Raw genomic sequence first — 15,927 nt, forward strand, 5'->3', positions numbered from 1 at the left:
TACTTACAATATAAGCTTCGTTGGTTTAGCCTCGATGACAATTAAAGTAAATAATATTATTATTCAGCCATTGTTACGATTACGGCTTCGTTGAAAGCAATTGAACTGCATGCTTCGTTAATTTGTCGATTAATTTCTGCTATGTATTTTATAAGGAACAATATGACTTTGAAGACAAATATACATATTTAAAAGTTAAGCAGAATCTTGCAAATGTCCGCTACTGAGATAAGGCCGCCTTTCCATTTGAGAAGTTAAGGATTTTATGCCAGTTTGTGAATTAAACAGATTTGTCAGATTTGCATCTATCACATACATTTCCTCACGTCGTTTTCACAAAATAAATTTTAAACACACATTAACCACATGAATACTCAACGGTTCGCCTGGGTTGCAAACCTGCGTTACGGTAGCATGCGAAAGCGACACCGTGGCGCTCTCGTCAAGACGGAAAGGGTACCGCTGGTTTTTTAGTGGGTATTCTGATGTTCAGGGCCCCACATACCCCCCCACTGTTCCCGTGGGGGAAAAGCTTAATGCGTTTTTCCAGCGTTAAAAAAAGGGTTGCAAACCTGTTACGTTCTCGTCTAGTCGATCTACATCAAATACCCACAAAAGATATGTTACTAATGAACCAATAATGTAAAAACAATAAGCTTTCCATGTGACTCTTGGACATGGGTTTTCAAATAGTTATAAAAATAAATAAACAAAAACATATCGCCTTTATCGATAATAATGATCACAAAAATAAAACAATTTGAATTATTTAAAAAAAAAACTGTAAAAAGATGAAAAGAGAATATTTGATAATATCATATCAATTTGTATATATATTTTTAGATATGTACGTCATTGTATTCATTAATTTTACAATCTTGACATTTAATAAAGTTAGCATTGAATGAAGATGTGAATTACATTTTGTGTAGTAAGAAAAGTAAGAATAAAGGATATTAATAGACTTATTTTGATACATTGTGAATTTGACAAGCCGGTTGGCGTGGTTGGTAGATTGCCTTTCACACCGAAGGTTGTGGTGTCGATTCCCAGGACAGACATTTGTGTGCATGAACATCTCTGTTTGTCCTGAGTCTGGGTGTAATTATCTATATAAGTATTTATTTACAAAAAGAAAAGTAGTATATGTAGTATTTTTTTTTTTATAGAATAGGAAGGCGGACGAGCATATGGGCCACCTGATGGTAAGTGGTCACCAAACGCCCTTAGACATTCGCCTTGTAAGAAATGTTAACCATCGCTTACATCACCAATGCGCCACCAACCTTGGGAACTAAGATGTTATGTCCCTTGTGCCTGTAATTACACTGGCTCACTCACCCTTCAAACCGGAACACAACAATACCAAGTATTGCTGTTTTGCGGTAGGATATCTGATGAGTGGGTGGTACCTACCCTACTATATCAGTATATCATATATGGTACCTAGTATATCAGTTGTCTGGTTTCCAAGTACAAGCTCTGCTTAATTTGGGATCAGATGATATTATCCCAGAATATTATTATTATTTACTTATAAGTAGTACATGGTTCACAACATTAACCAACATCTATGTATTATTATACAATGTTTATTAAGTGAAACGTACCATGTTAATTAAATTCGAAGTTGTAAATTTGTTAATCGCCTAAAAGTAACAGTACGTGGGCCGTGAGTAATTGGTTGTAGATGAAGTCGAAGAGGCGCTGTATAGTGTGTAGGTTTTCTTTGTATAGAGTACCGCTAAAGTACAATAATTTCGCATGCATTTATGCAAAACGGAACGTTTCTAAAGGTTTTGCCTTTAATTACTTTGTTTACAAAAAAAATATATATAACGAACTTTACGATCAATGCTCTAACAATTGGTGAATAAATAAATAAATAAATATATCGATATATACCTAATCTAATTTATTATCTAGCTTAATCTAGTTTATAAGTCAGACTCAAGATCCAAATTCCAGGTCCAGCATGTTTATTGTGTTTTCTGTCAAGTAATTCTCAGTAACAAGCTGGATTTTGGAATTTGTCAGTATTTAGAATCGCGTGCCTTGGAAAGCCCGCAAGGCTAAGTTGGTTTCGCGCCTAAACTCTCTCCGTGCTGGATTAACCGACTCGGACTATCAGAATGAGGAAATAGAGTCTGCACTTGTGCAGTCTAGTCATTGAAATAGGCAGTGATCCGTGGTCGAAATCGGTTAGGAAGTTATTATAATTATTTTTTATATATACCAGTACTGATGCGTATTTTCCTATATGTAAAAAGATCCTATAGAGAAAAAGTTAAGTATATCAAAAATCCATATGTATTATATTGAATATTATTATTATATAGTAATATTATGGCCAAATGTTACCTGAAGAGATGAATAAGGGAATTTTGGGATAGGGAATAAAATTATTAAATACAACTAATATTTAATTATTTAATTGGAATCATCCGATTGTTAAAAGATTATTATTATTTATTTTTCTTTAATAACATTTTATAACGATAATTATTTCATTCTATTTCGAAATAACTTTCTTGAAAACTCAATGTAGTTATACTCGTAATATAGGTAAGTTGTTAGTATGTCTGCATATGTAAATGATTTAACACGTTAACATATATAAAATCAAGATAATGAATAAGCGGAATATTCATATCTACGTGTGATTTGAAGTTATAATAAGCGCATTTGAAAGCATAATCCCTCGGAGCAGGAAGTCGACTCCACAGCAATTAATAACTACACTTATATACAAGTACTATTGCGGATTATTTAAATAGCATGTTTTGTAAAGGTACTTTTATATTTGCTTATGTATTTTTTATATTTACTATTCCCTCGTCATTTCTCCGTAATCCGTAACAGCCTGTGAATATCCCACTGCTAGGCTAAAGGCCTCCTCTCCCTTTTTGAGTAGAAGGTTTGGAGCTTATTCCATCAAGTTGCTCCAGTGTGGGTTTGTGGAATACACATGTAGCAGAATTTCAGTGAAATTAGACACATGCAGGTTTCCTCACGATGTTTTCCTTTACCGTAAAGCACGAGATGAATTATTATCACAAATTAAGTACATGAAAAATTCAATGTTGTTTGCCCGGGTTTGAACCCACGATCATCGGTTAAGATTCACGTGTTCTTACCACTGGGCCATCTCGGCTTTCATTTTATCATGTCATTTCTCACTCATTGCAATTCAACAAAGAAATGCTGCTAGCATTTTTGCCACCTTTCAAACGCGATCATGATTCGTTATTCGATTTGAATTAATTTAAATAATTCTTAATACAAAAAACACATAAAAATAGCAATATGTTTCAATATTCATAACGAACTTTCTATATGTTACATGTTAGTTAATCTTAATTGAATTCACGCAGAAGACAATGTTTTAGAAGTTAACTTTAATTTATTTAATATTTAATGGCATAAGTAACGACTAAATAATTTTATGAGCAATTAAGTACATAATACTTACTTAATACCGTAAAAGAGTTATATGTTATAATAGGACTATGTTTTTCTTTTAATATTTATTATTTTATATCACCGAGATTTTAGAACGAAGACGTTAATTTTCGCGTGCGTGATAAAAATTCTGTATCAAATATTCTAAGATTGAAAGTACAACACGGATTGTATATTTGGAAATAGAATTCGTCACTTTCAGTGAAATATAAACTTATTTTATATATCAAGGTTGGCAGTACATTGTCAGCGCAAAGAATGATTTTTGTTTTTCTTTTAATGTCCGATATGGGCAGAAGTGATTATCAGAAAGCCTTTACGACCGTCTTCCTGTTATAAATTTAAAAAAAAAAACAAAATGAGAATTTCTTAAGGTCCTAAACATACAATCAGGCGTTCCTAAACAAACTTAATCCTTATGTATCCGTGTGTGAAAACGGCCCCTAACATTCCGCATATGCGTTTAATTCTGCGTGTGTAGTATTTTGTAATTCAAATAGACATTAACGAGATGTCTTACCACGTGATTCCTATTATTTCTTCTCAACATTCCTGTTTAGTATGTAGTATTATTGCAGTGCAGATGGCGTTAGTGGGCAATTCTTTTAAGAACTCTATTATCTTGTAAGCTGTAAACGGGTAACGATTACTCAAACACGTTAACATGTTGTTTGTGAAGTAAAAGTTCTTTAGAATGCAACACTTAGATGTAACGTTTTTAAATGAAACCTTTATGTCCTTTTAATTATTTTTTATTATTATTTACATAAGCCTAGATGGTCCAGTGGTAAGAACGCGTGAATCTTAACCGATGACCGTGGGTTCAAACCCGGGCAAGCACCACTGAATTTTCATGTGCTTAATTTGTGATTAAAATTCCTCTCGTGCTTTACGGTGAAGGAAAACATCGTGAGGAAACCTGCATGTGTCTAATTTCACTGAAATTCTGCCACATGTGTATTCCACCAATCCGCACTTTAGTAGCGAGGTGGAATAAGCTCCAAACCTTCTCCTCAAAAAGGGAGAGGAGGCCTTTAGCCCAGCAGTGGGACATTCACAGGCTGTTACGAACGAATACGAATTATTATTCACATGGAGTTTCTCGATCTTTTCTTCATTGTATATTTTAATTTACTCGTACATTTATTTTAATTATTAATTCATATATTTGGATGAATTAAGTTTGTTTTAAGTCAAAAAATGTTTTTTTTTGTATGTTTATTTTTAATAATGGCCAAATTTTACTTATTATATTAGATATCCTACCGCGAAAGCGAAGAATGGCGTTTGCTTTGTTTTGTTAAATTTTTCTTATTTAGTTTTTATTGAGTAAAGTTCACAAGATCCTCTTTGTTTCCTTTTAATAAAAAAAGTCAAATAAACTTGTAATTTGTACCTTTACAATTGATTTTCTCTTGTCTTTGCATATCGACTAATCACAATTTTTTTACTAGTATTACTAAAGCAATATGCTTCTTGTGGCCTTTGAAATATTAGCATCTCCCTCCAAAAAGTTAATACCACATATATCACGAGAAATGATAGTTTTCCATGAGTATTATGAAATTATAATTATAAACTTAATGAAAAATTATAATTATAATAATAATTAATAAACTTTTGAATAAGTTTTACAAGTCTATACCGTGTCAATAAAACGTTGATCTACTTCGGCGTCATCTACTACGCCCTTCTTTTTAATCTGTATAAAATATTATTCGTTAAATGACTTTTAAATATATTTTTAAATTAATAAATATCTTAATCTATGATAACCTGTATCTCTACAAGGCATGTATCATATTACTAAGGCGTGGTGATGAACGTTTAACCAATAACATCACACTTAGCAGTATCATGACTGTTTCATTTACTAAAGTTTATGCTATACTTAATTATAAATTGCCTTATACTGATCACAGCCTACGCAGTTCCCACAAGTGTTTATTAACATAACATTGCCTCAACTCACACATGCAAATAACGTAGAATTGCGTATGTGTGTGAAAGATTTTTTACCGATTAATATATTTTATTTGAACCATATATAGATAATAAATACAAGCTTAAATAATTTTATAATGGTTTTGTTATAATTTTAAAATAATATTTATTTCAGTTAGAATTAAAGTAATAATTTGCATTGTATTTTTTTTATGTTCGTTGAGTTTCTCACAAAGTTTTCTCATCGACGTTTATATTATATAATACGTTTCTTAGGAAATGTCGTTTCCTAAGAAATCGAAAACTGCCTACGTAAAAAACGTAATAGTAAGTTTTAATCAACGCCTAATGCCAATTACGTGTATGGTCATATGTCGTTATGTGTTAAAAAAAGAATGACACATTAAATCGCTTCGATGAATTTTGAATATCGAGGCTGCCCTTAAAATCAAGTTCCCAAATTTTTTTTTTTTTAGTATAGGTATTATAGTTTAGGATGTGCGTTGATAGTTTTCCGCTCATTTTTATAACGAGTTCAATTAGTAAAATAGAATCAAAATCTTGATTAAATATAGAAACATTATACTTACATATTGATTGAAGGAATACCTACCTACCTCGTATTAGAGAAGAAATATCAATAAACTTGAGTTTTGATATATTTTAACTTGAAACAGAATTGAATTATGATGTATTGACCATATTTAATTAATTTAATTATTAAGTACTCACAAATATTGGTAACTAACTAAATAAATTATAAGTTTAAAAATATATAATTTAAGTATATCAAATAATTAAATTCATTTCTCTTTGTAAATTTGTTAATATGGGTGTTATAAAAACGTTAGCTCTGTACACGTACTTAATAACTCAATTGTGTTGTTCTAAAAAATAACCTGATATTAAAAGTTTTTTGGTGCATATTAAGGAGGTAACTAATAATTTACCAGAGTAAGTACGTAAGGCAAAGACCTCGATTCACACAGCCTAAGATGTTTCGAAATAATGTGTGGGAATACAATTGACATGATTTATTTTTTTCCAACCTTTTAAGAAAAAATTAAACATTTAGCCATTTATTTTGAAATATGGTCGAAAAAGAAAAAAAATGTCTTAATTATTATATTTTGAATGACAGTGCAAAATTTGTTGATTTATATGTTTTGTGAATTTAAAAATCAATTCCTTATTTCAAATCATAGCAACTAGACATGTTTGAACTTAATTACCAAATATGCGAACTTTTTGTTGTTTCTTGTCAATTAAAGTAAGAAACATTTCTAAAAGCGACGAGACCGCCTCGAAGTATAATTTATTTCATATGCACAAAGTTTAAATATTAAGAACCACATCGTACCGAAAAGGTTTTATATTTTTTTACTCCAACGCTGTAGGCATTCAGCCGGTGCCGTTCATTGACTGTGGAAAGTTGTTAATTAAGACCGGATGATTGGCGCGATTGTGTAACCGAACGCAATGAATAGCTTTATAGGGTAATATTGTGAGAAGACGTTTTAAAATATACTAGGATAATAAAGATGAAGACAGACTTTGTTAATGTTATAATATTTACATAAAACAAATATTATGTACCAAACAGTTAAACTTGTAATAAATACAAAAAAGTCGTAATACCCAGCGAGCAAAACACGTGGATTTTTAAATCAAATGTTATGTTGTTTATACGTATGGCCACACTCGATGGCTGTTAACTGATAATGTCTATAATTCATTATTGTAGTTACGTTAAGGAAATCGTTAAAACTCTTGAAAGAAAGTCTTAACAAGCGTAACATTGTATTAGGAGTAAAATATACAATGTTTCTTGACTTTTGAAGATCAGAAGGCAAGCACGTTGTAACCTAGTAAAAATAAGCGCTAACATTTAATTAGTTGTTGTTTATTGTGATGTGACTTTAATTATATGTCACCTTCTTTCGCGTGACCTTATTTCATTTCTTTATGTCAAATATAGATTGGCGGACTGGTAAGTGGGCCACCCGGCGGTAAGTGACATAGAAATAGTGCACATAGAAATAGGTACTGTAAGAAATATTAACCATGTCTTACATTAATGCGCTATCAACCTTGCGAACTAAGGTGTTATGTTCATTGTGACTGTTATGCTGAATCACCCTTTAAACCGGAAAACCACAATACTCTAAGATTTGCTGTTTGGCGGTAGATTATGATATGATGATGATGATGAGTGGTTCTTTCCTAGACAGGTTTGCACAAAGCCAATGCAAGAAAAAGGATTTCAGGATGAGAAATGTTTTTACTGGTGGGTTTGTTTTCCATCTCCATTCGAATGGTTGAGGCACTAAGTGTTGATAGCAAGACTTTTTTTTTCTGCTAATGTAACGTTATTTTTTTTTGTCTTAATAAATTCGAACGGCCTAATGTAGAGTACCGGAAACAACACACATCGTCATATTTTTGAGAGAAGTTTTGTTCAATAAATGATACATAAGATGAGAAATTTATAAAATATCATAAGAATGTCCAATAATTACTACAGAGGTTATTAGTGTTTGTCGCAATTACAGAATGTTAGATGTGCAGATGTTTTTGCTGCGCCAGCGCAACCTCATGATTTATGCTCGCCTTTGTGCACAGTGTAAACTGTAAATAGACCGCTATTCCCACGGCCGGATTCAGCGGCATTCACATGTATGAATTCATTAAGGCTTCAACGTGTTAATGATAGCGCAGGGGAAGTATGATTAATCACAAGATTATTATAAAATAGTTACAAAGCGAAACAGTTAAAATATGTAAAAAATATGTAAAACATTTGTATCTATACAACTAGATATAAAAGAGATAATTTATCGAATTAATATTATGGAATGTTTTAAAGTATTAAAAAATCTGCGTAAGTTGTGTTATTTTATGCAAAATATAATAGAATATTGTCTTCGCCTTGCGTAACAAAGCACAGGTACTTCCTACGACTCGATAAAAAATACGGATAAGGCCACATAGAGGGAGTTCACAGAGTCATTAATTTATCAATTTTCCTAACAAACACACTTACATACTTACAAACGGACGATAGTAAGAATACATTCGTAACGTTTGACATGACTCGTTACGCGTCTTGATATGTCAAATCGCTTAACGAGTCATGTCGTCACAAGTCATCTTGTATGTTGCATCCTTGTCGAACTTAAAATGAAACTAAAACTTATCCTGCTCTTACAATGGGATTATGTCAAATAGATCGTTATATGACATACTTACTATTAAAGCGGTTAGTAGGGTATGATAGCCATTTTAAATTTACTAAAATTCGGCTAACATCAAAATTGAGAAGACATTAGACATATGCATGTATACTAGATATGTAGTATAACATTTATTATTGTTTTTTTTTGTATTTTTTCGGCCATCATTATAATACAATGGTCAAATTGAGTCGCTAGATATATCATTCTTCCCAATAACACGAGTGGAACCACCCGAAGCAGCTAGTAAATAATAAAACCGTCCACTCCATGAGCTATTTACCTAGAAGTTGGTCCTAGACATACTTTAATAATGTTAAGAATGACATCATTTGGGTGTATAGTGGCAATAATTATGTAAATATAATTTTTCGTTCCTCACGAACCGGTTAATTCACACATTTTTAAAACTTACTTTTGAAATATTTTGTTTATAAAACTTACGGTAATTTCTCGCGTGAGAATCAGACCTTTTGTCATGTTAGTGGGTTAAGTTTGAGGTGAAAAGGTTATTCACTTTGATTAAAATAAGTGCTGGTTGGGAACGAGGCCTCTGCTATAATTGTAATTGTTTTAAAACCTGAGATTTAATATTGATAACTCAAAAACAATCTTTTATTTTGGTACAATTTGATGAATCTGACTTTGTGTCTATTATTATAGGTGTCATATCATAACCGAAACTTTAACTGTTAGGAATCTATGATGTTAAATATTGTCTGTCTTTAATATATGGTTTATTAATATTGTCAGTTTAGAAAAAAAGTTGAGCGTTCGATTCTCCTTCTAAACTTGAATTGAATTGTTTTCGCAAAATTAAAAAAAATATATGTAAAATTAATAAAATCATTGCTGTCATTATAGTACAGTACATATTTTTAATTTTGATTGGTATGTAGAGACCAAAGGAAAACATATATTAAAAAAATTACACATACATATCTGTTCAGTAATTTTTACTTCTCAGTTTATCAACCGATTTTCTTTTCTTTTTGCTTGATAACTATTTGCGAACGGAACACTATTAAATTTAAATTAAATATTAAATTTCCATGTTTGACAGTCAAATAATTAATAAATGAGTCTTGCACAAAGCCTTGATATTAGTTAGAAATAAGTAAATAAGATTATCAAGCAATTTTCTACATTAAGCACAAAATAATAATCAGAGCAGAGAGTTTTGAAATTTAGTAGTTCCTGAACCTTCCGCGTTACGCCGTAACTGCGTCGTTATACTGTCGCAAGGAACCGCAGGCTGTTTGTGTTACAAAAGCAACTATTGTGGTAATACTTAACAAGGCATGGTACAAAATAAAATTATCTTAGATTTATATAAAAGTTTCCAGTCTTACTTAAATACATTATAAAGTGGGTGATTAGTTCAGCTATCAGTTTGTAGTATATGATAGAAGAGCAAGCAACATTTATAAAGTAATGGTTTAATATTATTTCTATAACTGTCTCGTTGTAGTGTTTAGCTTATTCAGCTGCACATTCAAAGATCCTGTGTTTAAATTTCGAATGGGAACAGCAACAAGTTTTTGAGTTTTCCTTTCAACAAGTATCTATGCGAGTACACCCATGATGGCGCACACGCTGGTAAAGCTAAATTTATTTTGAATGGCGTGGCCGAATTACGATCAAGAAGAGATTATTATTATTATCTCAGTACTAAGTTAAATAAAGGCTATAATTCTGGGGTTTAGTGACAATATTAAAATAATCTGAAAACAAAAGTAAGACCTTTCGTTTCTCTCGGTTTAGGTAGCAAACAGGCAATGAAATGTAGAAATTTTATAGTAAATATGACTAAGTATATATGTAATATGTTTTAGAATATTGCTGACATAAATACATATAATAAAATAAATAAAAATTCGGTTTCATTTACGGGGCAGTTACAAAGCGTACTGTATTGAGATGCGTGGGCGCAAGGTCGTTCGTACCCACTCCATTCATAACCTGATATACTTACAGCGGATTATATCATGGGTGACATTTATGCATTAATTTTGTTGATAGCAATCTTTAATTTATTCTTACAATCTACATCCATTAACCGACACGACGATAAATTATATTATACTTATAAAATAAATTTAAAAAGTGAAAGCGTTGTTTGTTGTACGTAATATGTCAAATTATTATATGTACTTAGTATTAAAGTGTTATTGAGTTTTGACGTGATTTGCTGGTACAGTATTTTTACGATATATTTTCCTCATTGAACGCATTTAACTGCGATAAATAGTGAAAATAAAGTATGTTCTTTATAATTTATATAATAAAAATTGTAAGCACCTTTAGTTAGATACGCATACAATTTGGATATTTTATAATATTTTATGTTAGCTATTATATTATAAATATATTATATTATTTCGATACAAAAAAAAATCATAAAATATATTTCTAAGAAACTGGTCCACACTTCTGGTGACCCAAGAGCTGGCGCTTATTTAGTCCAAAGGCTGAGTCTAGCGGTGCAGAGAGGCACTAGTGCCAGCGTCTTGGGTACAATGCCACAATCTTTGAGACGGCGTGTTTTTGCTTTTAATTTGTAATGTGTATTTTGTTAGTTTAGTTTATATACATACAATAAGTTATTGATATAGTTAGTTTATATATCTGATTGATTCGTGATTTTGTAAATTGAATGCTTCGATTCAATAACTGTGCTTAGAATTGTCCAGAAGAACCGTGTTTAGGGCACGTCGTACTGTTAGTGTGAAAGGTCGTATGTAAAAATTATATTCCAATTTATAACATAAAAAATCTTATAACTGAAGATTACATCATACCATACCATAGAAACAGCTGAGGTAAAACTATGAATAATATTATAATAAAAGATGGAAATTATATGTATTTTTGCTGAGATAATAAGTACACATACATGTACATACGACTTATTGACACCAACACTAACGATATGCAGAAATAACTCACACACAGAATACATTTTCTGCCCGTCCTTAATCTCGAGCCCGTATCCACTGTATAACAGGAGAGTTTCGCTAATGTACTCTGTTATGTGTAGTGTAAGAACACATTTGCAAATAAATATTCAATCTATTACTGTGACATACTGGGACATTCAAACACGGTTATCTGATCCCGAACTAAGCAGAGCTTGTACTATGGAAACCAGACAACTGATATACTACAAATACTATTTATTTTTGTAAATACATACTTATATAGATAATTAGACATAGACTCAGGATAAACAGACATGTTCATGCACACAAAGGTCTGTCCTGGGTAAAAATAGAACCAACTTTCGACGTGAAAGGCAAGTATCTACTAACCACGTCAACTGGTCGTCAAGTAATAAGTGAAAAGTTTTTTCAGTCCATAGAAATTTTCATTGTAAAAGGTATTAATTGTTTCTCAACACTAATAGTGTACTACCGACTAAAGTGTCATTTTTAATTCAAATTTGGAATGATCTGTATATAAATAGGCAAACGAGTTAAGAAAGTCTTTCTGCTCCTTTAGTCAATCCATTTTGTTCTTTTTTTTTGTTCGGTAACAATTGACGAGCTTTGAATTAATCACTAAACAAATTTGGAAATAAAAGTAAAGAAAAAACGAAACGCTTTAATTCTTATATGTTTTCCTCAAATATTCAATAATGATTACTTGATTATGGTCGATGTTTAAATATAATTAACCATTACATGATGGTTAGCATTAATATTTGTCTACCTATAAAACCTATAAATTATAGATACTCTACATATACTCTTATTTCTACTGCTTACGTACTTTAATTGTATGAAGTATGCCCTTTACACGGTCAAGGCAACCAGATGTTATGACTATTGTGCCTTCGCCCTTGAAATCTGAACACACTGCAGCTTACCTATTCACAATAGAATACTTGTATTGTAGTCCGGTTTGAAGGTGACATGATGAGTGAGCCAGTGTAACTACAAAACAAGGGATATATAACAACTTAGTTCCCAAGGTTATTTGCACATTGACGATGTAAGGATGCTGTTATTGTGTACAGTGTCTTTCGTATATATATAAATTGTGCATCATTTTTTTTTATTCGACAGTGACGAGTATTGTCTAACGCTCCTCGTAAATGTTTTTCTATGGTTTATTAAACTTTACACACGTTTGAGACGAACGTGAAACATAGGACGCTCTTAACAAAAACTGCCCTAACTCGCACTTACGACGCTCATAGGAAAAATTGAACTATTCCATTCTGCCTAAATCTTATTTATATTATACTTCAGTAAATGGTTCTCAATGAATATTAAATATTTGTAATTAAATAATCAATACGAACTATTACTAATTCACATGCTTGCGTCTATGTATTTCAACATAATTAAATATAGAGTGTTATTAATATGCTTCTCACGTTTTTGAGAAGTTGAACACAATAAACGTGATTCTTCAACATGCAAAATCCTTTTATTACTTTGTAGGTATAGTCTATTTGATCGTGGAAAGTATAGTTTAATAATATTACATTTATTATTCTTAATTTGAGATTTAAATAAATGATTTATTGTTAATAAATAAAAAAATAATAATAATTTGGTTGGGAATTAAAATGCGAGAAGAAATTACGCTCTGCAGTGAAGTGAATTGCTACAGAATACAGCAATTCACTTCATTACTCAGCCGCGAAATGTTGACAACCGAAGTGATATACAATTTTTTTGCGTGTATTCTTAAATTCTGCGTTGAGTTTCGAGTTTACTCTTATAGAATAGCTCTAATGTACTGCTTTTTTCACTCTTAATCAAGCGTAAATATTAAATTGAAAATGCAATTTATTTAAATCTTTGATTAAATATTATTTCGATATTTCTTTTAGTTCAACATCGTTAAAAGTGAAAATCCGTTTAACCTTGACTTTCAATATCAAGATCCGGTGTACTTATGCACCTGGCATGCGCATGCGTTGCGCTTTTCCTGTCCATACTAACATATCTACTTTCCTCATAGGTTTTCAGAATGTGTCACGAATGTTTAAGGAAAGGAAGACAAGACCGCATAATTATATATGAAGATTATATTGGTTATTTATTAATACTTTCTATTATTTTATATGCTTATATAGTGTTAATAGTACTTTTATTTTCATGCATTCATGGTTCAGTGGGTAGAAAATTTGAATCTTAAACGATTGTGGGTTCAAACACGGGCAAGAATCACTGACTTTTTATGTAATTAATTTGTGTTTATAATTCATATCGTGTTCGACGTTGAAGAAAAACATGATGTCGGGTGAAAATTAACTATGTGTGTATCCACCAATAAGTATAAGAGCAGAGTGGAGCAGAGTGGAGCAGAGACATTTTCGATTTACTTAATATAAACTCATGGTCACAAAATACGATTAAATATGAACAACATTTTATTTTGGAGATAACTACTTTCGAAAAAATAGTTGACGTTATTTAACTATTTAATATTCATTAGTAGTGCAATGAACATATGCCTCGGTATATTATTCTTCCTATTGCAAAATTGAGATGGTAAATTGAATGTCATTTAAATTATTGTTTTATTCTGAAATTACTCTAAGAATGAAAAAAGAGCTGAGACTGAGTTTCTTGCCGGTTATTGTCGGTATAATGCCGAACCAGTGGTAGTTTTACATTTAATTCTATAAATAAAATGATTGAAAAGTGCCCTTGTATGTCAACTTATATAAAGAATTATTTGATTTAATTAATTATTTTAGCTTACTATATGTACATATGTTTGGTTATAAATGAAAATAATCAGTCATATTCAGTCCGGCTCTGATAAGAATATATGAAACGTCCGGTTTTCACTAAAAGGATTGAAGGATTCAACCTCGTTACAAATCTGAAGTCGTGGTCATGCATTATTAAACGCATCAGAGCTGTCAACTCCAAAACGGACGAACTATATTTTTGATTCGTTCTACGTATTTATAAATTATTTATGTTTAAAATTTATTTTTCGAATTGAGTTCGAACCTGATTGTGCTTTAAAATAGCATAGTATCCCCTATGTATTATTGTAGCCGCTTTGTAAGATAGAAGAAGAAAGAGAGAAGAGAGAGTGACAGAAATACTTTGGTGGTCACGTGCAACGTTTGTGATGTCACGTGATCACAAATAAGATTATCTATTTTAACAAGTTCTTATTACATTTCAACTGTCAGTGTGACTATGTTTGGCTCAAACTAGTTTCACGAAATTGATTGCGGTGAAATTTAGCACAAAATTTTGGTACTGGTGACGATACAACCATATTAATATATATATAAATGGCGCAATTCACGGGCATGTTTGTCATTTGTCAAAAAAGAAATATTAGTCTCTGATGATAGTTCGTCAAATCTGAATATTAACTCAATAAATTATCAACTAAATGATAATTTGACACCTCTTTTATTGGGTATTGTTTAGAATCCGGTACCAGGAGGTATGGGTAAGAAGGGTAAGGGAAGGCAAGGGGTGGGGTATTTTTATGATTAGGAGCCAAAACCTTAACCTCATTTCTGTTTCTTATGTTCTTATCTGTTCAAATTAGAACGTGTATACAAAATTTCATGTTGATAAGTTACGACGAGAATGCGTAAAAAGCAAACAAATACACAAACTCACTTTAGCATTTATTATTATAGTTAGGATTGAAATCGATAGACTCAAATACATTTCTCTACTAAATATAGTTATTACGAATCTACCCACGTAAAACAGTTACATTAACGTTACAACAAACTGCCTACGAGAAATGGTCACGTGACTTTTTTGGACCTTCGCGACACACCGTATATGGACACAGTCCATTGCCGACTCAATTAGTTTTTCACCAAAAAAGACAATGCTGGAAGCGTCGTCAGAACAAACATATTTACGAAGTCGTATCTTTAACTTTATTTGGTAAGACGATACTGTCCTGAATCATAGACATGTTCTTTTTTTTTGAATAATTTTATTTTTTTATAATAATTCAGATTATTAAATATATAATGTAATAAATAAACGTTGCCGTCACGTCTACATACATACATTGAATTTTATTGTAATTAAAAGAATTTATAATTAAAGAGTAATAAAAATATATTTTTCTCATTATTATAATAATATTATAGTATAGCATAGCTATGAAGTATATAGTATACGGTGCCGGAGGGTACATGACGCATGAAGAAGCATCATGCCGTTTCCCGTCACGGCATACAGGTCGGTTTACCACTTAAACGCCAGATTTTGCATCAATAGTAATATTTTAGTTGCAGCTACACTATTATAACTACACGAAATATGTCGATTGGTAA

The 15,927-nt window shown here is 31.3% G+C and overlaps 1 protein-coding gene across 7 annotated transcripts in view; it reads right to left on the reverse strand.

Annotated features, from left to right (window-relative positions):
- The window catches only part of LOC126774665 (hillarin), a 56,041-nt gene that overhangs the window by 15,737 nt on the left and 24,377 nt on the right, over window positions 1-15,927 (reverse strand). The window lies entirely within an intron of this gene.

Source organism: Nymphalis io, chromosome 17 (genome assembly GCF_905147045.1).
Source record: "Nymphalis io chromosome 17, ilAglIoxx1.1, whole genome shotgun sequence".
NCBI classification, from domain to species: domain Eukaryota; kingdom Metazoa; phylum Arthropoda; class Insecta; order Lepidoptera; family Nymphalidae; genus Nymphalis; species Nymphalis io.